Source organism: Poecile atricapillus, chromosome 15, assembly GCF_030490865.1.
Source record: "Poecile atricapillus isolate bPoeAtr1 chromosome 15, bPoeAtr1.hap1, whole genome shotgun sequence".
Taxonomy (NCBI): Eukaryota; Metazoa; Chordata; class Aves; order Passeriformes; family Paridae; genus Poecile; species Poecile atricapillus.
The window spans coordinates 15,921,507-15,947,601 of record NC_081263.1 but is presented as its reverse complement, the minus strand read 5'-3'; the positions used below and the strand labels follow the sequence as shown (position 1 = coordinate 15,947,601).

General features: G+C 46.3%; 1 long non-coding RNA gene across 1 annotated transcript in view; it reads right to left on the bottom strand.

The window, feature by feature from the left end:
• Positions 1–2,757: 2,757 nt before the first annotated feature.
• The window catches only part of LOC131584877 (uncharacterized), a 38,621-nt gene continuing 15,283 nt past the window's right edge, over positions 2,758–26,095 (bottom strand). Inside the window, exons 2-3 of the long non-coding RNA XR_009278821.1 lie at positions 5,478–5,703; positions 2,758–5,124 (exon numbers count right to left, since the gene is read on the bottom strand). This is a non-coding gene — a long non-coding RNA (uncharacterized LOC131584877). The remainder of the gene's footprint in view (positions 5,125–5,477; positions 5,704–26,095) is intronic.

Here is a 26,095-nt window from a genome sequence, read left to right as displayed (position 1 = left end):
ACAGCCAGCTTCCAATCCCGGGGGAGCACTGAAGGGGAGGGCATGCCAGGCTGGAGGGATCCCATATCCTCAATGACATCGTTGATCTTCTGGAGGTCATGAAGGAGTCTCCACCTGTCTTTGCCTGGTTTGCGTAGGACAAAGACAGGGGAGTTCCAAGGGCTATTGGTCTCAGTGATGTGGCCCTTGGCAAGCTGCTCTTCTACGAGAGCTTCCAGTGCGCGCAGTTTGGTCTCAGATAGGGGCCACTGATCAACCCACACTGGATGGTGCTGTTTCCAGGTGAGTTGGGGGATGGTAGGCGTGGCGCGCTTCTCAGTGACCCTGACTAAAAATTCCTGCTGGGAATCCGCAGAGAAGCCCCCCATTGGGACAGGAGATCCCGTCCCCAGAGGGTGATTGGTGCTCTCACCACAAATGGCCTGATGGTTGCCATTTGTCCCTCAGGTCCTTCGATAACAATATTCCGTTTGCTCCTCATGGAGGCTGTCATCCCTCCAATTCCTGAAATCGTGCCTGCCACAGGTTGTAATTCCCAATTGTCTGGCCACTCGGAGCAGGCGATGATGGTAACATCTGCTCCAGTGTCTAGCATTCCTGGGCGCTGAATTCTTTCCCCATAACAAAACAGGCTGCAGTCCACGATGGGTTTGCAGGAGCCCACAACCTGAGTCCACATAGCGCTGGGGTTGAGGGGAACCTGATCTGGGCAGTCACTAGGAAGTAAAAAGGCCTGTGCCACGGGAGTCTATTCCTTTAAATAATAAGGAGGGTCTATGCATGTCAGAGAGATGGAAATTTCATCTCCAGGGTATATAGTCTGAACTTCAGGAACAGTATGAATTTGCCCTGGAGAGTTGGTAGGATCCCCAAGTATTAAAATGTTGGAGGGACTGCCTGGTGGTCCACGTTTCCCTGTGGGGATTTTGTAAATACAGTCACCCTTCATATGTAAAGAGAGTCTAGTTACCAGTTGATGCCGGGTTCCCATCTGGAGCGCTCCACCTGCTGGGCTTGAAATCGGGGTCCCCGTGGAGGCAGGATGGTGGGTTTGGCAGGAGAGGTGGAGCAGTGCTGCATCTGATTTGATGTCGAAGCGCGGGGCCGTTCCGTGCTCTGCTTGAAGTTTCCCGAACGCCAGTTCTGTCTGGGGAACTGTTGGTGGGCAGGTGGTTGTATGGAATGTCTCTCCGGACAGTCTTTGAAAAAATGTCCAGGCTCGCTGCAGTTAAAACAGCAATTTGTGTTGGGGTCTGCAGCATAAGCTCCAGATATCCCCTCTGCCACTCCTTTAGCCACTGCAAGTGCCACTGTATTCTCACTTGAGGCAGAGGAGTGTTTGGTGCAGGCTTCAACCATCTGATCTATGGTTGGTTCGGGGTCCAGTGGGAGGGCTCACAAAACTGCTTTGCACTCTGGATTAGCATTGGCCATTGCTATTTTTACTAATAATTTGTTTTGTACCTGAGGGCTCTCTATCTGCTTTTCAATGGCTACCTTTAACTTATCAATATACTTAATAAAAGACTCAGTTGCCCTTTGCTTAATATTGGTGAAGCACTGCGTTGGCACTTTATCATCAGGGGTGGTAAAAAGAGATATCTTAGCAGCATTAGCTATATCCTGTAAAGCTGCTTCAGGCAGATCCCGGACCTGATCTTGGGGCTTTTGGAAATCTCCTTCTCCTGCTAATTGCTCCAAAGTAAAATTAAGTCTGTTAGCATCTTTAGCATAAACATCTGCCAATTGCTTTAAATGTTTCTTCCACTGCCTCTCCCACAACACGTACTCTGCTGGGGAGAGAAGGCAGTTCATAATATTTTTTATGTCATGCGGGACCATGACGTGGGCAGAGAAGGAGGCTTCCAGCAAGTGTTTAAAAAAAATGTGAACCCCTGCAATGTTCCTTGGCAGCTTTGCAAAGTTCTTGCAGTTCCCTATAGTGAAGGGACTCCCATGCAGCAACCTGTGCCCCTGTCCTGTCTCTCCTCATTATTACAGGAAAGGCAAGTATTTTCTGGGACAGAGCTGAGTTCCCCGCTCGTGTGGCTTCCCTCTGTACCTCAGCCCAGTGGTCTTCATACTCAGAATCTGAATAAGAAGATTCACTGCTCTCATCTCCTAGTGGAGATGGGGGGCGCTTGCTGGCAGCGCGGGGCTGGCTCGGGTGTCTAGAGCTGGCCCTTTTGTGGCCGGGTGGGGAAGCGGGGGTGGCCCCGCTCCGGCCGGAGCCGTCCCGGCCTCCGGGGCACAGGGACCCTGGAGCGGGAGCGCCGCTGAGGGCGGGGGCCCGGTACGAAGGGACAGGAGCAGGGCCCGCGACGGGGAGGGGTTTCCCGATGGATGGGGGAGGGCCCGACGCGGTTACACCCAACGACGCAGTGGGGGGGGAGGAGCCGCAGGACGCGGCAGGAAGAGAAGGGGTGAAGGCGGGAAAGTGGCCATTTTGGGCATCGAGGGCGGGAAAACCGGGGTGGGAGTGGGACAAAATGGCGGGGCTGGCCACGCTGCTGGCGCCATCTGTGCTAACGCTAGGAACTGGGGGGGACACAACCGGGTGTGAGGGCATAGGAGAAAGGGTAGGGGAAAGACCCAGAGCGGCATGGCCATTGCCACCCTGGTACGGGTAGAGAGACGGCAGGGAGGTGTCAGGGAGACGGCAGCAGCTCTGTTCCCGGGGGCAGTGTCCACCCGCTGACTGGCTCTCAGATAGAGAAAGGGGTTCAGGGACATCTGGAGGGGCTGACGGGGTTGGGGGGTTCAACTGGGGACCCAAAACTCCCTCTTCCTTTTTTCCCCTCTTTTTCCAATGAGAAAATAATATTTTGAAACACTGGAAAGAATTTTGCAACAGAAAGATCTCCCTTAGCTTGAACTGTATATAACTTTCTTCCCACATTATCCCAAAAAATTCCTGATTTAGCAGAATCCGAATTAATCTTAAAATGTTTAAAAACCCAATGAATAAATCTCTTTAAATCCCCTTTAGAAAACTTAAAATTTCCCACTTTTAGGGTATTTACAACTTGGATATAAAAGTCCCTCTCAGGTGGGGTCAACCTCAATATGGAGGGCTGGTTCCCCATCCTTTTTCAGTCCCCACCCAGCAGTAAAACAGCAAAGAAAAAGAAAAAGAAAAAAGCCCAAAAAAACCCTTCACAGGGTCGACTTACAATTTCTCTTTGGCAGATGCAGGCGGGCGAAAAAAAGCTGCTGGGTGGGTGGTCACCTGGGCGGCCAGTCCTCAGGGGCTTTTCCTTGCCCCAGATGGTCAGACGAGGGTCCCGGTCGCAGCCTCTTGGATCGCCTCTTGCTAAAACGCAAGCAAGCTTCCTCGAGGGGCGGCGGCTCAAACGGCGGCGCGCCTCGCAGTTAAAGCTGCAGGCGGACGCTTCTTCAGGGCTCCTTTGAAGGCCTCACGTTGAGACGCCAGTTGGCGCGGCGATGGAAAGCCCGGAGCACCGCGACTTCTCTAGAGGCAGCCCTGAAAAGGGCTGGGCTGAAGAGCGTGAGCAGCCTCGGACAGTCGAGTGATTTCAGCTCGGCTCAGTGGCGGCGGGCAGGCGACACGGGAAGCAGGGATGAGAAAGCTGGTTCAGCGTTCCGCTAAGCACAAACCTTTATTCAGACAGAGCTTCGGTGAAGGGTGCCAGCAACAGCTAATCTACCAAACAGTGGAAAACCCGGGATATTTATAAGGGAGGAGAGGGGTGGGGGGAAGCCCGAGATACCTGTATTGGGGTGGGACAGCAGGGGGGAACACCAATGGGCCACAACAGTTTAACATATCTAACTCAAAGATCCCTGGGAGCAACACATTGTGTCTCTCTTACAGAGAAGTATCTTGTCTCCAGGGTAGAGCCAGGATCTCCGGCTCGGCAGGCTCCTCCGCATCCACAGTGGGCCTGTATTGTGAAAAGTGTCTCTGATACATTTCAGATTTCCACCTGAGCCTCAGGTGTGATAGTTCATGGCAAGTCAAGGTCATCACAGCCTCACAGGGGGTTGAAAGGGAGTGCGAGGTCCTCGGTCGTGATCCCTAGCAGCAGACGGACCCAGTTTATGCTCCCACATAACTGGTGTAGGTCTCTCATGGTTCTCGGGTTGTCCTTGATGGTGAGTTGCTGGAGTACAATAGTCCTTTTACTGATCCAGTATCCAAGGTAGGTAGGTCCAAGGGCAGGTGTGTTGAATCTTCTCTGTAGCAATTTCAAATCCTGCTCCTTCAATGTCTTGAATAGTCTTTTTGAAAACAAATCTCCCAATATTAGTCTCAGTGCATATTAAAATATCATCCATATAGTGCAAAATTGATTTCCAAAATCAGGAGATTTCTCTCGGATAGACAAGAGAATGCGGGCAACAAACATTTGGCAGATAGCTGGAGAATTTTTCATCCCTCGGGGAAGAACTTGCCAATGATACCTTTTTAGACGGGCTTGCCTATTAATTGATGGGATGAAAAATGCAAATCTTGGGGCATCTCTGAGATGGAGAGGGATGTTAAAAGAGCAGTCTCTGATATCAATGACTGCCAGTTTCCACTCTCTCAGGAGCATTGAGGATGAGGGTATGCCAGGCTGCAGAGAGCCCATGTCTTCAATGACCTCATTGACCATCTTGAAGTCTTGCAGAAGCCTCCACTTTTCTTTGTGTGGTTTATGAATGACAAAGACAAGGGTGTTCCAAGGGCTAGTGGATGGTACTATGTGGCCCTTGGACAACTGCTCTTGCACTAGGGACTCGAGCACCTTTAACTTTATTTCTGAGAGGGGCCACTGGTCAATCCACTCTGGTTGATCAGTTTTCCATATGAGTGGTGTGGTGGAGCGCTCCACAGTGACCCCAGCTAAAAGTCACTGTGGTGAGGGGATTTTCAGCCTTGCCCCTTATTGAGACAATAGGTCCCTGCCCCATAAGTTGATAGGTGCCTTTACTACAAAAGGTCTTACTGTGGCAATCTGACCGTCAGTACCTTTAATAAGGATTGTGGGTTTGCTCCGCATAGAGGTGGCAGTTCCTCCAATCCCAGAGATGACTGCATTGGCTGGCACTAGCTCCCAGCCCTGTGGCTGGCAATGATGGTCACATCTGCTCTGGTATCTGCCACACCTGGAAGATAAACTTTGTCCTCTTTGCCACACAAGCCACACTCTATAAGACATCTGGCCTACCACCTCTGCCTAAAAAGCCATACCATTTTCCAGCAAAAGGTCAGTCCAAGTGGCTATGAGAAAAACTTGGGCGATGGATGTGCCCTTAGGCAAAAATCAAGGCAGGTCTACACATATGACAGTCATTGTAATCTCATCCCTTGGTCTTACTGTTTGGACTTCTGGAAGTAGCTGTAGACCATCCGGTCTATTAACAGAGTCCCCTATAATTGAAACGTCCCTTGGTCCATCAGAAGGTCCAAATTTACCAGCTGGAATGTGGTGCATCACCTCATCATCAAACCAGATGGAAAGGTCACTTACCAGTGTGCACTGTGTCTGTGCCTGAACCTGTTGGTAGGCCTCGGAGAGTCGGAGCTCTTTTTATAGTAGGTGTTGTCACAGATGATCTCTCAGTGCCTCGACTCTGCAAGATGGTGGGGAGAGAGGGGCAGGATGGCTTGGCATTTGGTGTCATAGCACAGGGCTGCCCTGCACTTGGCCAGAAGTTTCACTGGTGCCGCTGGTAAGACAGATGATGCTGGACCTGCTGGTGAGATTGGAACTAAGGACAGTGTTTAAAACATTCCTTGAAATATTCCTTACAGTCTAAGCATGCAGCAAAGGGACAACCAGTGGAGGAGTGTTTTTGCAAAATGTCTTTATCACATTCCTCCTTCAGGTGGCCCAGTTCACTGAACTTAAAGCATCTCATATTTTGTTTATTCTGTGCTACGAAGGCTTCAGCTACTCCTCTGCTGACTGCTGGGGCTACCATATTGTTCTGTAGTTGTGAGACGGGTGCAGGCTTCCACCATTTGCTGAATGGTGGGTTCAGGTTCTGGAGGGAGTGTTCGTATAATCGTTTTGCATTCCACATTCACGTTTGACACTGCTAGCTTGCTGAGCAGCTCCTCTTTAGTCCTTAGGCAGTCAATTTGCTTATCAATAGTGTCCTTTAGTCTGTCTATAAATTTAATAAATGTCTCATCAATGCCCTGGCAAATGTCAGAGAAACTTTGTTGTGGGAATAAAGAATAAAGAATAAAGAATAAAGCATTCTGGGCAGCATTTTTAATGTCCTCTAGAACAGCCCTGGGGATATATTGTGCCTGCTCTTGTGGCTTATCGAAGTCACCATCTCCACTTAATTGCTCTAAAGTCAAAAGAGCCTGTCCATCCTCACTTTTGCAATTATTTAACAATGCTTTTAGTTGTTTATTCCAAATTGATTCCCACAGCAGAAACTCCGTGGGTGAGAGGAGGAGAGACATAACATGCCACGTCATGTGGTACGAAGACATGAGCTAAGGAAGTTACTTGTAAAAGGTTTTAAAAATGGAGTGATCTCCTCCCAGAATCTTTACGTGCTTTACATAATTCCTTCAATTCCCTATATGGAATTAACTCCCACTTTTGGTTCCCTCCTCTTTTAAATATAACTGGGGCTGCTTATGATTTGTAACTTTTCAGCTATATCCCAATCACCTTCCTGAGCTGCTTGTTTTTGTACCTCTACCCAGTGATCTCCAGAATCTTTATCTGAATCTGAGGAATCACTGCCTTCCTCCAGAGAGGAGGGAAATATGCTGACTTGGGCATGAGAGCTCTGGCTGGCAGGCACTGCCCAGTGCTTGGGGTCTGCAGTATCCAAGACGGATACCCTGCAGTCCCGGTCAGCTTCACAGGGACCGACCAGATCGGACGAGGTGGGGGCTGTGCAAGGGAGGGGCTTGCCAATGGAAGGGAAGGGGCCCAACATGGGGGCAGTGGTAAACACAGGGATGGAGCCCGATGGAGGGGCAGGAGAGGGGAAGGGAGGAGGAAGATCAGAGGCATCATTTTGGGGGACTGAGGTGGGAAATTTCACACCAGCTCACAGGTCATTCAAAATAGTGGATCTGCCCACAAAGCTGGCGCCATTTTGAACAATAGAACTGAATGGGGGAACTGGGCACATGGGCATAGGAAAGAGGGTTAGGTTGGAGCCCAGGGTGGCAGGGCCAGTGCCATCCTGAGGAGGGGCTAGGAGGGGACCAGAGATGGCAGAAGGCAGATAGCTCTCCTGCACCTTTAGGCAAGTTTCCATCTCCAGACCTGTCCTGAGGGGATGAGGGGACAGGGACATGGGGCGAACACAATAACTGGGGTAAAAACTGCGTCCCAATCTTTAAACATTTCCCAAACTCCTCCCCAAACCATCAACCACTTTATAAAAAGAACAAGAAATTGGATACTCCCCGACCCAAAAATCCCCCTCAGATTGCAAAATACATAACTCATGTCCACCTTCATCCCAAAACTCAATAGACAAAACCAATTCCCAAGTGGTATCTGTAAAATACTTACAAATTCAGCAAAGAAAAGCCCTTAAATCCCTCTTAAAAAACCCAACACCATTTTTAACAAGGATATCATGAACTTGGAAATAAACTTCTTGCTGCAAGATAGTGAATTGTGCTCCCATCTCTTTCTGCCTCCAGCTGAAAAGAACAGGCAAGGAGACCTTCTTCTCCTCTTTATAAAGCTTTTATTGATCAGTCTGGGTGGGGGCCTGAGAAGGTCACACTCACCACCACTGCTCCCTGTGGACAACAAGAAGGAGGAGGTGCAAGCAGTTTTGCCCAAAGACACAGCTGGGGTCTCCAGCCTCACAGGACCCCTATGGAAGACCTTTCTCATTTTGGCTCACTGAAAGTCCCAGGGGTGACTACAAGAGGGTCCTATCCTGTCATGGTGACACAACCAAATGGCTTTGCAAGGTAGCTTGGTGTCCTGTCAGTCCCTCCGGTGTGGTCCGGTGAGTTGTCCGTATGACGGCTTGCTGGCTCTAGGGATCCACATGTGGTGGTCTTACTTCCTGTTGTGGCTCAGACTCCTGGGAGTTGGCATGGTTAGCATACCAGGTGGAGTCATTTGTTGCCATGTGGAAGTATAGGGGAGCACTGGGGGCGGGGCCCGACTGAAGGAGGAACAGGGTACAGCAACTTGGGACAGGGGTACAAGGTAAGTGGTTTCTATTAATTTACAAACAGTAACTGTCCAACAAGAAATATGGCTACCAATCTTTTAATTGTTCTTAACAATATCCCCCTCTTATATTTTAATCGGGCTTTAGCCCGCATCAACCTTTAGTTTCTGGCTCTTGGGCATATATATCTCTTAATTTTTGGTATTGGTCATATATTTCTCTGGCAGTTTTGTGCTCTTGGTCCTGACTTTGAGTTTCCATTAACATGATCCTGGTCTGCTGCTTATTGGTTATTTCAGGGATCTGAATGCTAGCTTGTACTGTGGTAGTCACCATCCTGATTATACAGGAGAGTAAACAGGGTAGAAACAAAAAGCTTGCAAATGCACAGATTGCAATAAAGACTACCTTTTTCCACCACCCTCCCTTGAAGGACCAAAGGTCATTTCACCAGGCTGAGTTCACCAGAGGAGTCCATTCCTGGGCGCCCACATAAGCTGCTTTTTGTATTTATACCTCCTTCATCTGCCAATAGGTAGTCCACCGCCAGCCAGATCTGGTAGACTACAGCCCTTGTTTGTGCCAATTGTGTACTGATGTGGTCTAAAGCAAAGGCAGTTCTGTTTGACACCACTTCCAATACTGCCTGGAGACAGATGATTCAATTTAACATATAGACTGGGGTATGATACCCCCAGGATCCATCCTGGGCCCAGGTGGCCTGTCCATAGGTCTTGATTATTCTTCGGGGGTCCAGATCTTCCCCTTCCATTTCTGATTACTTCCTAAGTCCATTACCTCCTCTTTCAACTGCCCTTTTTTAAGTTATCATACAAGGGGACTCCCAGGTATGACTCTGATTCTTTAGGTAGGAGAAAAAAAGCAGGCTTGGTTATCCCAATTGTGCAGCTTCCCGCCCAATCCCCTGAGAGGTGGGTATAGGCCGTGCTCCCACAAATCCAAAATAAATACTCAGGGGCTTTTCAAAACGTGTCCTGTGTGTCTGTAGGATATTCCCAATATTTTGAGAGTTCTTTTAACCCCCAAAAAGGGTTTATACCTCTGTCTGTGCACTCATGCAGTCTGTACCCCTCATGATAAATACACCCCCTTTCCTTTTTCCCAATGGCCCAATACCTGTTTGGTTCTTGGGGGATCCACCTGCTACCTGAGTCTTTCACAATTAGATATCTCTTGCAGGCCATTTTTCCCACAGGGGTTTTGTATCTTTCCCCTATCCTTTTAATGCATTCTTCCCCGATCACTCTTGCTTTCAGGTCCCATTGTTCTCGTCCCCTGTTCCCTGTCTGAGGTTTCTGCTCAGTTAATTTCTACCTTAAAATGTCTAAAGGTGCCAGGCTGATCCCCTCCCACAGCCAAATATTCGACATCTAGGTGTTCCCACATACCCTACAATTGGTTAAGTTTAACTCTTTGCTGATTTTCTCCATCAGGTCAATGAATAGATTCTTACACAGTGTTTCATCCAGATTACCTTTCTTTATCCTCAATTGTTTTTCCTTTATTACATCATTCAGTCCTTCACGTTCAAAGCAGAACCAGGCTTCTCCAAGCAGGCGCTGCCTAAATGAGGCAGTATGTCTAGTAAACCAGTATGTCTTTCCTTCTTCCTGGCAGGTTTCCAATTGAGTATGGTCAAAACAGGTGGGATTGATGTTTGTGTGGACCCTCATCAGTGATCCTAGATCCTCTCCATCATAAAGGGGGTAGTAGCACTTCGTACATACTTCTCCACTGCCCCTTATCCCAAAGCTCACCAGCTGGACCAACATCAGTCCACCTAAGAGCTCAGTATGAGCTAGTTTTGTTTTAGGGAGCTTCATGGCCCACCGTCCTCTTTAGCCTCACCCAGTCTTGCCTCTTAGGTTTTGGAGGGATCAGGAAAGGTGGTATGATCCTTCTCTTCCCACCTTTTTCTTAATTTAGCTGCCTTTTTGGAGAATGGTCTGTGGGAGAAGTTAATGGGGGGGGGGGGTTCCTAGTCAATCAACTTTATTAACATCAAAACACTTAACAGCAACAACCACAACAACTTAACCAATGTATATTAACTTCAATAACACTCCCACTCAAACAAGCCTGCTTAACAGAGTTCTGCAGTCTTTGTCTATTTTTCAGTCTATTTCTGGCTGCCTCTTAAGAGTCACTTTTAGACTGGTAGGATCCGTAATTGCAGTCCATTCGGGAAAACTCGTGGGGGACTTTTCCGGGCCTTGTCCACAGTCAGGAGGAGCTGGTACTGGTCCTTTTACACAGGAGATGTGAGTCCACCTCTTTTCTTGGGTCTGAATGGCAGCGTGGGCCACCAGCAGGACCTGGAAGGGACCTTCAAATACTGGGCTTAAGGGGATATCTTTCCAGGATTTGATCAACACCCAATCCCCCGGATTGATCTGGTGGATATTTGTGTCAAGTGGGAAGATTTGGTGGAGGTATCCTCTCTTACTTAAATTGTTTAGGGTCCTCCCAATTGTCTCTAGGTACTTTTTAGCCATTTCTTCCCCTTCTGTATGATCTCCAGTGCTGTAAGGGGTCATTAGAAAGGGGAGCCCAAACATCATTTCGTATGGGGAGGCCCCAAGGTCAGATCGTGGCCTGGTTCTCATCCTCAGGAGGGCGAGGGGCAAGCACTTTAACCAGTTCATCTGGGTCTCAGCTATTAGTTTTGCTAACACATTTTTCAAAGTCTTGTTCATATGTTCCACCCGACCCAAACCCTGGGGGTGCCATGGAGTGTGCAGCCTCCACTTTATTCCCAGGGCTTTTATAATGGCCTGTAAGGCTTGGGAGGTGAAATGGGATCCCCTGTCTGAGTCAATGGTAGTAACTAACCCATATCTGGGGATAATACTTTCCAGTATTACCCGGGCGACCTCTTTTGCTGTTTCTCTTTTTGTGGGGAATGTCTCTACCCAATGGGTTAGATGGTCAACTATCACCAATAGGTGTTTATATCCTTGTATGGGAGGCATTTCCGTGAAGTCTACTTGCACACTCTGAAATGGTCTCATGGCTAACTCTCTTCCCCCAGTGTAAGAGACAGTCCAAAGATTCTCCTATCTGTCTCACAACAGCTGCAAAGACCCTGAACATCACAAGGGACTCAGTACAGGGGCTCTGGCCTAGTTGAGGTGGATGTTTGCCAAGTGATTGTTTGCAGGTGTGCTTGCTGTGCTACCACAGTACACTGCTCTCGCTCCTGCTGGCGAGTAGAGACTTGTACCCCACACCTGCCCCCCTGAGCAATGGGTTTCATCACAATGGTCATCAATCTCCTCTGGTTTTGGCCCTGTGCCCCTCGCTTTGTAAAAGACTATAAAATACACCCCAAAACTTACTTTCATTTGAGATCTCCCCAACGGACAGAAGACTCTGTGTCGGTGGACGGCTGAGTGGACTTTGACGTTGGTAGTTATAATCCCTTTACTCTCTTTTTCTTATGCTTTCCTCTCTCTTCTTTTCCCTCTATCGCATACTAGTGCTGATGAGCACTCAATAAAGTGTTTTGCTGTTTAAGTCCCTGGTTTGCTGATAATCTTTTGTACTCTGTCCTGGGGTAGCTTCACCTTTAAGACAGAGTAAAAAGAGGGGAAGTTGAAGCTACTGGTGGCTGATGGGAGTTTTTCTTCCAGACCAATTATCAGTCATTTCCAAGAATTGACAGCCGTTCTGACCATTAAAAAGTGAATTCAACTTGTAAACACCTCCTTAAGAAGTACATTCCAAGCTGTTTCGCTCTTTTTGATTTCCGACTGCTGATCAGGTAACAAGGCTCTGTCTTGGCTTTCCCCCCCCTCCAGGCTGGACAAGGCCACAGGGAGGCGGGGGGGCGGGGGGGGGGGGAAGAAGCAGAGCTGGTCAGCCGAGCTTGGTTTTCAGTTTCTGCTGCTGGACTGAAACCTGACACCATGAACTCTTGCAGCTTTTCTAAGGCTTTAATTTTTTTACTACCTGATAGACGTACAGATTACTCTTTTTTTTCTCAGAAAGACAAAGAAAGAGAGACAATCAACATGCAAAAGACATCATAGAACTACTAAAAACAGTGAAGAAAAGAGTTAAGTTTAAATAAGAAAGAGGGAATAAGAAGATGCTTTACAGCTGAAATATCTTTCTGTTACAGCTATGGAGATGGACAATAGTTTAAAAGACTCCTTTAATTCATGACTAGAGTATGGGAGGAATAGAGTATTCAAAGTGTGGACTTTAGAGAAAAGAGAGAGAGTGGTTGTGATACTGTGGGTTGCTGGAACTTACGAATGAAGTGAAGATTTTAAAGCCTTAAAGGAGCCAAGGGGATGGCTGTTTTCCAGGAAGGCTCACAGAAACAAATGAAGAAGATTTCTACCTTTGAATAACTTATCCTTAAAAATAACATCCCTGGACTCATTTGACCCATGCACACCTCGGAGTAGTGTGGGATGGGAGGAGTAGACTCTAGAAACTTCATAAATTGGCAGAAAGAGACTTCTGTTTCTCTACGGGGACTGATGAAAAGACTCTAGAAATTGAGACTGTTTTTGACCACCAAGATTCTAAAATTTTTTGTCTCTATGTTGTTATGTGTACAAAGAAATAGTCAAGTAGTGAGAAGTAAAAGAGTTTTCTGAAAGTTTATTCTGGTATTCTTATTCTAGTAGTTTGTTAATAAACTGTCTTTATTCCTTTTAAGTTTTAAGCCTGTTTTACTCTTATTTTAATCCATATCTCACAGCAAAACATAAGTAATCTTTGTTACTGGTTTAAAACCACGACAACTCTAAGACCGACTAAAAGAACCACATCACGAATCCCACCTTGCGGATCATGACACCCAGGTTCAGCTTTTCTCACTACTTTCTGGTTTACCTTTTGGCATATTACACACCCCTTTGTTATGGCCCTTGCTAGATCATAAACTCCAAAGCATAGGTTTTCCCTCAGGAAACGATCACACAACCCTTGGGTTCCCCAATGAGTCTGTTCATGCATCTCATTTAGTATTTTTCAGGCTAAGGCCTTGTTTAGAAACTTTCGCCCACCTGAGGTTAACCATTCCCCTTGCTCCCCTTGAGATAATTCTAGTTTCTTTATTACTTCCCACTCTTTCTTACTAAATATTGGTCCCTTCCTTCCAATCTCTTGAGTCATTAACTCGTCCAGTTTAAAAATTTTTACTGGTTCTTCTGGATCCAAGGCCACTTCTTCAGCCGCTTGATCGGCAAGTCAGTTCCCTCTGCTTTCTAAGGAGTCTCCCTTCTGATGCCCCTTTGTGTGGACCACTGCAATCTCTGTGGGTTTAGTCAGGGACTCTAATACTGATCTAATCAGCCCTTCATGTGACAGGTTCTTCCCTTTGGAGTTCAGGTAGCCTCTCTCTTCTCAGATCTTAACAAAGGTATGGACTATCCCAAAGGCATACTTTGAATCTGTATAGATTGTCCCTTTTTCTTTCTCTAACAAGTCCAGACCCCTGTTTAGAGCATGAACCTCACAGCACTGAGCTGATCAACGGGGGGGTAGTCTCCCTTTTTTCTAGAGCTTCTAGTTTTCCTTCTCCTGCTTCTATGAACACTGCATAACCTGAATATCTTTTCCCCTCCACCACCTTGGAGGAACCATCAGTGAATAGTACCTTCCCATAGGGGAGGGGCACATCTCCCATATCCTCCCTCACTTTAGTTTGGAGATTTTCCAATTCCAAGCAGTTATGTTCTAATTTTGGCAGAGGCTCCCCCGATAAAAACTGTGCCAGGTTCAAGCTCTTGGACATTACTAGCTCCAAATTGCTGGTTTCCATTAGGATGACTTCATATTTCAATATCCCGGCATCTGTCAGCCACTGTTGAGCCTTCCGGATCAAGATTGTTTTTAAATCATGTGGTGTGTGTACTCTGATTTTACCTTGTAGGGTTAGCTTTTGGGCCTCTTCTATTAGAATGGCAGCAGCAGCTATTGATTGCACACAGGTGGGCCACCCATGAGCTACCGGGTCCAGCAATTTAGATAAATAGGCTATGGGCTTACGAAATCCTCCCCACTTCTGGGTTAGAACCCCATATGCAGTCCCTTCCTCAGCTCTGCCCCCTAGGGACATTGGGTACTGCCTGATTCTGATAATAGGGGTTCCCTTCTGGATTTCAGTCTTTATTGGGGAAATGTCTAAATACCCAAACTTTCCTTCTTCTGCCCAAATCTCAGGGTTGATTTCTTCTATATCTTCCATTGTTAACTTCATCATATGGACCGCCATTTTTCCATTCACTGGGATTATTCCCACCTCCAACTACACCTGCAAGTCTCTTCCCAGTAGGTTAGTCTCCAAGTCTGGTAGATACACAAAGTCTGCATAGCACTGCTGAGAATTTCCCTTCACGTCAACATTTTTTATCACAGGAGCCATGAAGGGTTTTCCCTCAGCTCCTGACACCTCACAAACTTTGTTACTCAAAAACATTCCAGCTGGGGGCTTGTTCAAACTTGAATGGTCTGCCCCCGTGTCTGCCAAAAATTCAAATTCCTCACTCTGGGGACCCACCTCAAATTTTACCAGGGGCTCTTCTCAGTGTTTCATAGGGTCCCCTATTACATACAGCCCCTGATACCCCTAATCATCACCTTCCTCTCCCCTTAAGATTTTCTCCATGGCATCCTGCTCTCTAGCTATTGCCTCATCCATGGATAGTTTCTTGCAGTCCCTTTTGAGATGCCCAGTACTCAATTCCCAGTTGGGAGGAGGCAAAGGGACAGTAGCAGGCGAGGGAGAGGAAACTTGGTCTGATATAGGGATTTCTGGAGGTAAGGAAGCGGTAGCAAGTAGATTAGAAGGGACCAGGGCCACCAACGGTGGTGGGGTTGAGGAAAAGGGTATTGGGAGGGTAGAAGAGGCTGAAGATGTAGAGGGGGATTGGTTCGGGTGGAAAGGATTTGAATTGGGAATAGGAGGGTCTAGTGTGGGTGATGCGAAGGTTGAGAGGGCTTGTGAAGAGGAAAAGACCAGGGAATTGGGGGAAGAAGTCTGGGGTCCTATTGGGTATGCAGGAGGAAGGGTAGGTGATCTAGAGGGTCCCATCTACTATAGAGAGTTTTTTAGCAGATGGGGGACATGATATATTGGTAAAAGCCTGTCTGCACAAACCAGCCTCTGGGTTAAGCAGCAATATTAAAGGCTAAAATCCTTGAAACTTGCCTGTAGAAAGTAAAACAATGTTCCTGTGTACCAAGACAAGAATGTAAACCTGTGTGTACCAACCAATAGTAGTTTGCTTTGCCCGCGGACCCTGTAAAACCCTATAAAAGTGTGCTAGAGATAAAAATAAATTGGCATTCACAATTACTTCTGTGAAGACTGGTGAACAGCTCGGGGGTCTCTCAACATTTGGCGCTCCGACCAGAGACATCCCTGCGGGCAGAAGGGCTTTGGAGTCATTGGAGTGGATCTGGGCGCTACATTGTGGGCTTGGATCGGCACCAAATAGGCAGCCTGAGCGCGGTGAGACGCGGAGCGGTTAGACGTGGAAGTAGGGCTGCTGGGGGGAGCCCAGGAAGGCAAGGGCGCTGTAGAGGGGTCGCGACCTTCCCCCTTGCAGGGTGCCATCGGCATGGAGACAGAGTTTGCGGCAGCGAAAAAACTGCTTCTCGGTATCCTCGTTAAACGAGGTGAAGCAGCCAGGGAAAAGGACCTGGATAAGCTCATTATATGGGCAAAAAATCGTGGGCATTTTGCAGTGCCCTCACTGCTTTTTGCAGTGGAAGAGTGGATTGATGTCGGGAATCTGATGTGGGACACGGCAATTACGGGAAAGAGTAAAGACGTAGTAGCCCTCGGTTCGGTTTGGAAACTTGTGTTAAATGCCTTACGGGATATGAAAGCAGAGTCCTCAGTAGCAGCAGCTGCCATAGACGCCATGGCGCCGCCCGAGACAGACGCGCCGCAATCACCCCCTGCCGAGTCTACGAGTTGTTTGAGTGCATTTTTCGGGGTGGGGCATGTCCGGCCAGCGAAGGGGCTTACAGGGAGGCAGTGTAGCACCGTGTCGGAATTTTTAAAATCCCAGGGGTGCGCCGATGCGGCTTCGGCCGCGCCGGCGGAGCACTCCGCAGTTCTGGCCGTGCAGGCAGAGCACGCTGCCGCTTCGGCCGCGCCGGCAGAGCCTAAGCCGGAAGTTACCCTGCCGAATGCGGATGTAGAAATGACGGCTCCCCCGGAAGGAGCGGGCGCCAGCTCCAGCCAGGCGGAGCCTGATACGTCAGCAGACACGAGAGCCGCAAAGTGCAAACCGAAGATCTACCCTTCGATGCCATCTACCGTTCACTGGGGAAGACCGCAGGACATCCCTCTCCCCTCCGATGACGACATCTCTATGCATTCCGATGACAGACGGCTTGCAGCGGGAGCAGAGCCAACTAATGACAGCGCAGCGACAAAGAAGGAGCTACTGGGATGGCAACATCAAATAGAGCAGCTTGTACAGCAGCTCCAAGTTCGAACTGAACAAACCCTATGTACAAATAAAACGCAGCCTCAGCAAGAGAAAGCAGCTCTGCAGCAAACACCGAGACAAGGAGCAGAGTCAGTCCAACAGCTACAGGATATGCTGCGTCCTGAACCATCTGCTCCACCTTTGGAAATACTGCCAACACCACAGCCATGTTCCAGCTCTGTCACCTTGGAGGGAGAAAACAGAAAGCACAGAGCACAGCAGAGGTGGTCCGGCATCATTCGAGATGCAATCCTTGAAGGAGAGTGGCAAGCAGCAGGGGCAATTGCTTGTCCCATTTTGTATGATCAGCAGAATCCATGTTATGAACAGCATGACTGGAAGATCTTGCAGCAAGCTAAAAAGACAGTCACTGAGAATGGCATCAAATCCGAAGCTGCAAACACTGCATTGGACTGGCTGTTCACTTCTGATGTTAACAGTCCCACAGACAGCCAGAATCTCGCACGCCTGCTTTTAACTCCATCACAGCTTATGGTGTGGGAGAAGGAATGGAAGAGGTTAGCAGTCCTAGAAGCTAATCGAGATCCAAATGATGTATTGTATGGACTTAATCCTGACATGCTCACCGGTTCAGGAGTTTTCAATCATATGACCGTGCAATTAAACTACCCTCTTGCAATGCATCATTTGTCTGCACAGCTCGCTCGTCAAGCCTTTAATGCTGTGCCTGACTCCAAACCTCATCCTTCCTTCACCACAATACGGCAAGGCCTCACGGAACTGTATTCTCAATTCATCGATCGTCTGTCAGCAGCCCTTAAAGCTCAGAATGACATGACAGAAGAAGCAAAGCAGAACATGTTTAAACTGCTGGCTTTTGAGAACGCCAACTCAAAGATAAAGCCTATTCTTGCCACACTCCCAAAGCAAGCAGACGTGGGAGACATGCTAGATATTGCCCTGCGAATAAATCAAACGCAGCAAGGACAGCTAGTAGCCAATGCTGTTGCAGAAGCCATCAAGCCAACCACGAGTTTAATTGCTGCCGCTGTTAGCAAGCTAGGAAGTGGATGCAAACCCTTCCTCACACCTCCAGGCATCTGTTTTCGATGTGGCAACAGAGGACACTTGCGAAAATCCTGCCCAGCTACTGTGTGGTGCGATCACTGCCAATCAAACAAGCATGCTACCTCGGTATGTCGCTTTGCAAAAAACGCGATCAAGAGTGCGAGGAGCCGCCGCGCGAGGACACAAGTTGCCGGCCCAACTCTATTCAGCAGCTCAACCCACCAGCAACCCGAGGAAGCCTGGGACTCGATCTGGCAGCATCAGTAGATGTCACACTCATCGACACCAGTGTCCGCAAAATCCCAACCGGAGTCACAGGCCCCATTTATTCTGCTACCAGTGCACTTGGTGTTTTGTTGATTGGGAGATCATCTGCTGGAATGGCAGGACTTATTGTTCTCCCAGGAGTCATCGATGCTGATTACACGGGTGAAATCCAAGTGTGTGCCTACACTCTAGCTCCTCCACTTACAATCAAAAAGGGAACAAGAATTGCTCAACTGGTGTTGCTTCAAAAGGTGGCAACTGAGAAAGACATTTTTCGAAGCGCTCCTGAACGCGGAGCCAAAGGGTTTGGATCAACAGGAGACACCGTGGTGAATCTCGTTCAACAAATGAGTCATCGACCAGTAATCGAAATCACCCTGTGCCACGGGTCAAGGCAACAAAGAGTTAAGATGATGCTAGACACGGGAGCTGATGTCACCATCGTCAGTCGAGTCTGGTGGCCAAGAGAATGGCCTCTCCACAGAGCCTTAAGCTCGGTACAAGGTATAGGAGGATACTCCACGCCGCTGAGAAGTGTACACCTGGTCCAGTTTCGATTTCCTGAAGGACAGACCGCCACCTTATGTCCATACGTCATGCCTTTGCCTGGAACCCTCGGAGGGCTCGTTGGTCGAGATGTTCTCAGCCAGCTCGGAGCAACGCTAATTCTCCCCAACCAATCGCCTTTTTAGTAGTCGCCACTGCTGATAGGCCGCCTACCCCAAGGATTCAGTGGAAATCTAATGAGCCTGTGTGGGTTGAGCAGTGGCCTCTATCTCAAGAGCGGCTAGCAATTGCGCATGAACTTGTCAAGGAACAGCTACAAGCAAAGCATATCCAACCATCACTCAGCCCATGGAATACTCCAATTTTTGTCATCCCAAAGAAGTCTGGAAAGTGGCGATTGCTGCATGACCCGCGCAAAGTAAATGACCAAATGTGGGCGATGGGTGCGTTACAACCAGGGATGCCCTCTCCCACAATGCTGCCACAAGAATGGCATCTTCTAGTTATAGATTTGAAAGACTGTTTCTTCACGATACCCCTGCAGAAAGAAGACACAGTGAGATTCGCCTTCACTTTGCCGTCAATCAACAAAGAAAGTCCATCTCAGAGATTTGAGTGGGTGGTCCTTCCACAGGGAATGAAAAATTCTCCAACTATGTGCCAACTGTTCGTGCACTGGGCACTGACACCTGTGCGAGCCAAGCTCTCCCAGACAATTATTTATCACTATATGGATGACATCTTGTTTTGTCAACGTGATCCATTTCAAAATGAAGATCTCACATTTATCACTACCCAGCTCGCAGCAAAAGGCTTGGTGGTTGCCCCAGAGAAAATCCAAAAACAAGCCCCATGGAAGTACCTAGGATGGATTTTGACATCTTCATCAGTCCACCCGCAGAAATTGGAATTAACTACTCAAATCAACACTCTCAATGATGCACAGAAACTCATTGGAGATCTGCAGTGGGTGCGATCCATTGCTGGCATTCGAAATGATGAGATAGCACCCTTAATGAGCCTTTTGAAAGGTACAGACCCCCAAGCCTCGATTACCCTTTCAGCAGATCAAAAGAACTGTCTCATTTATCTAGGGAAGAAACTGCTTTCAACACTAGCAGACAGACGATTGCCAGATGTACCTTTAGGACTTTTGATTTGTAACCACTCTGTTGCACCATGTGCCATCATATTTCAGTGGCCTGCTTGGCAAAAAGAGAAAGGGGGAGAAGGCCCACCTAAGAGCCGTCGAGGTGCCAAGCAGCCTGCCAAGAAGCCAATGTTAGTGCAATTAGCGAGGAAAAGTGCAGAGCCTCTAGCAATCCTTGAATGGATTTTCACACCATATACGCCACCAATGAGTATCTGGCAGAGGACAGAAGCAATTGCTTATCTCATCAAAAAGGCGAGAACACGAATAATGGAGATTAGTGGTGCTGAACCGGAACATATCAGTCTACCAATAACAATAGAGAATCTTGAGTGGATGCTGAGACACTCAGAACCAATTCAATTAGCGCTGCTCAACTACCCAGGAACTGTACACAACAAGCAACCTAGCGACCCGCGCCTGCAGATTGTCTTAAAACAGCGGTGGTTGCTACAGCCCAAAGTTGTGAAGCAGCCAGTGAAAGGCCTTACCGTGTATACGGATGCAGGAAGTCGGCGGAGGAAGGCAGCCTATACCTGGCAAGAAGACTCGAGCTGGAGAAGTAAAGTTATAGATGGAGATGCACATGACTCACTGCAGACATTAGAACTTACAGCCGTCGCATGGGCACTGTCTCATTGGTGAGACAGTAAGCTAAACATCGTATCAGATTCATTGTACGTGGTAGGAGTGGTACAACGCATTGAAGACGCTCTCATCAAACCACCAGATAATAAGCGATTGTGTCAACTATTTTTTCAAATCAAAAGGGCTATAGAGGACAGAAATGAGCCCTGTTGCATCATTCACATCCGCAGTCATCAAACAGAATTAGGTCTCGGAGAAGGCAATGCAAAAGCTGATACGCTTGTCAGTCCTGTTGTAGCAGCACCAAGAGACTCTTTTGCAGCTGCAAGAGAGAGTCATGCTCTCTTTCATCAAGCCGCAAAAGCCTTACAGAGACAATTTAACATCAGCTTAACAGATGCACAAGGCATTGTAAAATCCTGTCCACAATGCAGTCAATATGGAACCACTCTAGGCTTAGGTGTTAACCCTAGAGGTCTTCAAGCCTGTGAGATTTGGCAAATGGATGTAACACACGTGCCTGAATTTGGTCGCCTCAAATACGTACATGTTACAGTAGATACCTTTTCAAAAATGGTTTGGGCCACTGCACAAGTAGGGGAAAAAGGCATACATGTAATTCGACATTTAGTAGCATGCTTTGCCGTTGTTGTGGTTTCAAGCTAGTAATAAAAACTTATTTATTTTTTGCTAGAGATATGGATTAAAATAAGAGCAAAACAGGCTTAAAACTTAAAGGAATAAAGACAGTTTATTAACAAACTACTAGAATAAAAATACTAAAATAAACTTTCAGAGAACCTTTTTACTTTTCACTACTTGATCATTTCTTTGTACACATAACAACATAGAGACAAAAAAGTGTTACAATCTTGGTGGTCAAAAACAGTTTCAATTTTAGAGTCTTTTCATCAGTCCCCGTAGAGAAACAGAAGTCTCTTTCTGCTAATCTATGGAGTTTCTAGAGTCCACTCCTCCCATCTCACACCACTCTGAGGTGTGCAATGGGTCAAATTGAATCTAGGGATGCTATTTTTAAGGATAAGTGATTCAAAGCAGAAATCTTTTTCAGTTGTCCCTGTGAGCCCTCCTGGAAAACAGCCATCTCCCTGGCTCCTTTAAGGCTTTAAAAATCTTCACTTCACTCGCAAGTTCCAGCAACTCACAGCTTCATAATCATTTTCTTTTTTTTAAAGTCCACACTTTGAATACTCTATTCCTCCCATACTCTAACCATGAATTAAAGGAGTCTTTAAACTACTGTCCATCTCCATAGCTGCAACAGAAAGACTTTTCAGCAACAAGCATCTTCTTTTTCTCTCTTTCTTATTTAAACTTAACTCTTTTCTTCACTGTTTCTGGTAAGTTTATGATGTCTTACATGTTAATTGTCTCTCTTTCTCTGTCTGTTCTAAGAAAAAGGAGTAATCTGTTGTTTATTTAGGTAATAAAGGGGTTAAAAGAAGAAAGCTACAAAAGTTCATAGTGTCCGGTTTCAGTCTAGCAACAGACTTTGAAAACTAAACAAAACTGCTAAACTGCTTTTCTCTCCTTCCCCCCCCTCCCTGCGGCCTTGTCCCAGGCCTGGGAGGGGGGGGGGGAAGCCAAGACGGAGCTTGTTACCTCTCCAGAGCCGGAAACAAAAAGAGAACGAGACAGCTCTGAGTGTACTTCTTAAGGGAGTGTTTACAAGTTGAATTCACTTTTTAATGGTCAGATTTGCTGTCAATTCTTGAAAATGGCTGATAATTGGTCAGGAAGAAAAACTCCCATCAGTCACCAGTAGCTTCAACTTCCCTTTTTTTTTTAACTCAGTTTTAAAGGTGAAGCTAACCTACGACATTCCACCCCTTCAACTTGTAAACACTTACTCTAAAATTATTAATTATATTCAATATACAACTTAAAACAATAAAGCTAATAAATTGACAGAAAAGAAGAAACAAATATTTTCTACTTTCCACCCCTAGATTTTCTATTACTGCTATATAAACTTAAGACAATCTTGCTTTGCTCTTAATTAATCTTTTATCTCACAGTAACACTATTAGTGGTCTAGATTTGCTAATTTTCGCATTTCCCGGCCAATGCACCAATTAAATGTCGTGGTTTCAAGCTAGTAATAAAAACTTATTTATTTTTTGCTAGAGATATGGATTAAAATAAGAGCAAAACAGGCTTAAAACTTAAAGGAATAAAGACAGTTTATTAACAAACTACTAGAATAAAAATACTAAAATAAACTTTCAGAGAACCTTTTTACTTTTCACTACTTGATCATTTCTTTGTACACATAACAACATAGAGACAAAAAAGTGTTACAATCTTGGTGGTCAAAAACAGTTTCAATTTTAGAGTCTTTTCATCAGTCCCCGTAGAGAAACAGAAGTCTCTTTCTGCTAATCTATGGAGTTTCTAGAGTCCACTCCTCCCATCTCACACCACTCTGAGGTGTGCAATGGGTCAAATTGAATCTAGGGATGCTATTTTTAAGGATAAGTGATTCAAAGCAGAAATCTTTTTCAGTTGTCCCTGTGAGCCCTCCTGGAAAACAGCCATCTCCCTGGCTCCTTTAAGGCTTTAAAAATCTTCACTTCACTCGCAAGTTCCAGCAACTCACAGCTTCATAATCATTTTCTTTTTTTTAAAGTCCACACTTTGAATACTCTATTCCTCCCATACTCTAACCATGAATTAAAGGAGTCTTTAAACTACTGTCCATCTCCATAGCTGCAACAGAAAGACTTTTCAGCAACAAGCATCTTCTTTTTCTCTCTTTCTTATTTAAACTTAACTCTTTTCTTCACTGTTTCTGGTAAGTTTATGATGTCTTACATGTTAATTGTCTCTCTTTCTCTGTCTGTTCTAAGAAAAAGGAGTAATCTGTTGTTTATTTAGGTAATAAAGGGGTTAAAAGAAGAAAGCTACAAAAGTTCATAGTGTCCGGTTTCAGTCTAGCAACAGACTTTGAAAACTAAACAAAACTGCTAAACTGCTTTTCTCTCCTTCCCCCCCCTCCCTGCGGCCTTGTCCCGGGCCTGGGAGGGGGGGGGGGGAAGCCAAGACGGAGCCTGTTACCTCTCCAGAGCCGGAAACAAAAAGAGAACGAGACAGCTCTGAGTGTACTTCTTAAGGGAGTGTTTACAAGTTGAATTCACTTTTTAATGGTCAGATTTGCTGTCAATTCTTGAAAATGGCTGATAATTGGTCAGGAAGAAAAACTCCCATCAGTCACCAGTAGCTTCAACTTCCCTTTTTTTTTTAACTCAGTTTTAAAGGTGAAGCTAACCTACGACAGCCGTAATGGGGGTTCCGAAAGAACTAAAGACAGACAATGGGCCTGCATGTGTAGGAACATGAGTTTCTCGCTTCCTACAAAAATGGGGAGTCAAACATGTAACTGGAATTCCCCATGTGTCATCTGGACAAGCCATTGTAGAGAGAGCCCATAGAACCCTAAAAGAGTACTTGAATAAGCAAAAAACACCAGAACAGTTAGACCCTACCATTCGATTGCAGCAAGTGTTATTCACTCTAAATTTCCTCAGTTTAGTTGGAGATTTAGAGCAGCCCCCAGTGGTCATTCACAATAGTCAAGTAAAGATGCAAGCTACCCCAGAAGTTAAATTATACTACGAAAACCCAAAAACAGGTATCTGGGAGGGACCAAGTCCATTACTATTTAACGGGCGTGGTTACAGTTGTGTTTCCACAGATACTGGACCGCTGTGGGTGCCTAGCCGATGGACCAAACCAGCCATGAAGGATCTGAGGAACAATCAGAACGTTGATGCCCTCAGTCAATCTCTGATTGGCTGTCAGCTGACACCACGAGAACAACAAATGTTTCAGGACTGAACTGTGTCAAACCATAGTCTGTTCATGAGAAATTCCTGTGAAGATCTAAAAAGAGTGCAGAGACTCTATCTAATTGTGCACCAAACAAATTTTAGTTGTGTGTTTACCCTTTTGCAAATTGCTTTCACGCTTAGATTATATATATACCAAAGCACGTGTGTTGAAGTAGATAGATAAGAGTTAAGATAAGAGGTTTAGTGTGTGTAGCAATTATTAAACTAGTATAAGGTATAAGCATTCCCCCTTCAAGAGCTAGCGTAAGCATCTTTGAAAGTTCACTTAACGATCAAAGTTTTAGCCGTGAATTTGTAAACATGACACCACTTGCATGGGACAAACTGCTTATGGTAATTGTGCTGTGTGTAGCCCCAACCAGCTGTCTGCTGACGGATATCCAGAAGCGACAAAACATATGGGTAACTTTAGCACACCTGACTGGTCAGAAATCAATGTGTTTGAGCCTAGCTACCCCTGGAGATCCTTTTCGCACCTGTCTTGTGGGAGTCCCTGAATGGGATCCTCCAGCCTTTAAAGGTTTAGTTAGCAATGAGACTCGACTAAATCGATCGATAATGCTGCAGGAGTGCAACCGCACCATTGCCTTACATCTAGGCAACTTGAAGCCTCCTGGCAAGCGAAAATTATTGAGGTTCTCAGTGTTACCATGAGACCCCCAGAAGAGTTAGATCTGCTAGGTTCTACCAACACCTCAGGTGGATGGATAATATTTGAGCCCCCAACAAAAAACCATCTTGATAAAGCAACACAGCGCTGGGCTACAGTTAACCCCATAGTTGATCTCGTTACTGCCACTGAGAGTAAAGCCTTTTACTTACAGTGCAATCTCACAGGACAATTATCAAAGCGCTTATCTAGTTCCATCTTCCTAGTCTGTGGGGATAGAGCATGGAATGGAATTCCTGCTAGTCCACATGGAGGGCCATGTTATCTTGGGAAACTTACCTTGTTCCACCCAAGCTTACATCAATTGATGAGTGTGGCTGACAAAATGAAAACCAATAGACGGTCCAAGCGAAGCCTAAATGAGTTACAATGTGATGACGTTAGAAACCCAGACTTTTGGAATCGCGGTATAATCTGGGCAACCTCCTTCTTTATTCCAGGAGCAGCTGCCGCCAAGAGACTAGCCACCCTAAAAAGGCTCGCTTGCTGGACTAGAAAAGAATTAAATTTAACATCCACAATGTTAAGTGAGCTTTCAGCCGATGTAAGTAGTGTACGTCATGCAGTATTACAAAACCGAGCTGCAATTGACTTTTTGCTCCTAGCACAAGGACATGGTTGTGAAGAGTTTGAGGGCATGTGCTGCTTAAATCTTACTGACCATTCAGTTTCCATCCATAAGCATTTACGCCAGCTACAAGATGGGTTACATGCCCTAAAAGAAGACAGTAACCCCATGGAGAGTTGGTTTGCCAGCTGGGGCATTACTGGGTGGTTGAAGTCTCTTGTGCTAGAGGGGGGATGAATGCTATTCATTGGGATAATGGTGATAATGCTTGTGAGTTGTATGTTATCCTGTGTTCGTAGAAGTGTAGTACAAGCTGCATCCAAGGCCTGGTTTGTGCAAAAAGGAAACGGGGGAATTATAGAGAGTTTTTTAGCAGATGGCGGACATGATATATTGGTAAAAGCCTGTCTGCACAAACCAGCCTCTGGGTTAAGCCGCAATATTAAAGGCTAAAATCCTTGAAACTTGCCTGTAGAAAGTAAAACAATGTTTCTGTGTACCAAGACAAGAATGTAAACCTGTGTGTACCAACCAATAGTAGTTTGCTTTGCCCGCGGACCCTGTAAAACCCTATAAAAGTGTGCTAGAGATAAAAATAAATTGGCATTCACAATTACTTCTGTGAAGACTGGTGAACAGCTCGGGGGTCTCTCAACATCTACTACCTGTTTCGCTAGCCTCCTTTTCTTGCTTCCTACTTTATTTCCCTTCCCCCTTCTATTCCTTTAACTTACATACTTTCACCATCTCCGTGTCCACTCTTTCTTTCAGCCACAAGACTGCATAAATTGTCTCCTCTGGACTCAAGCCTCTTTCAGTTTTTAAATGCTGGTGTAG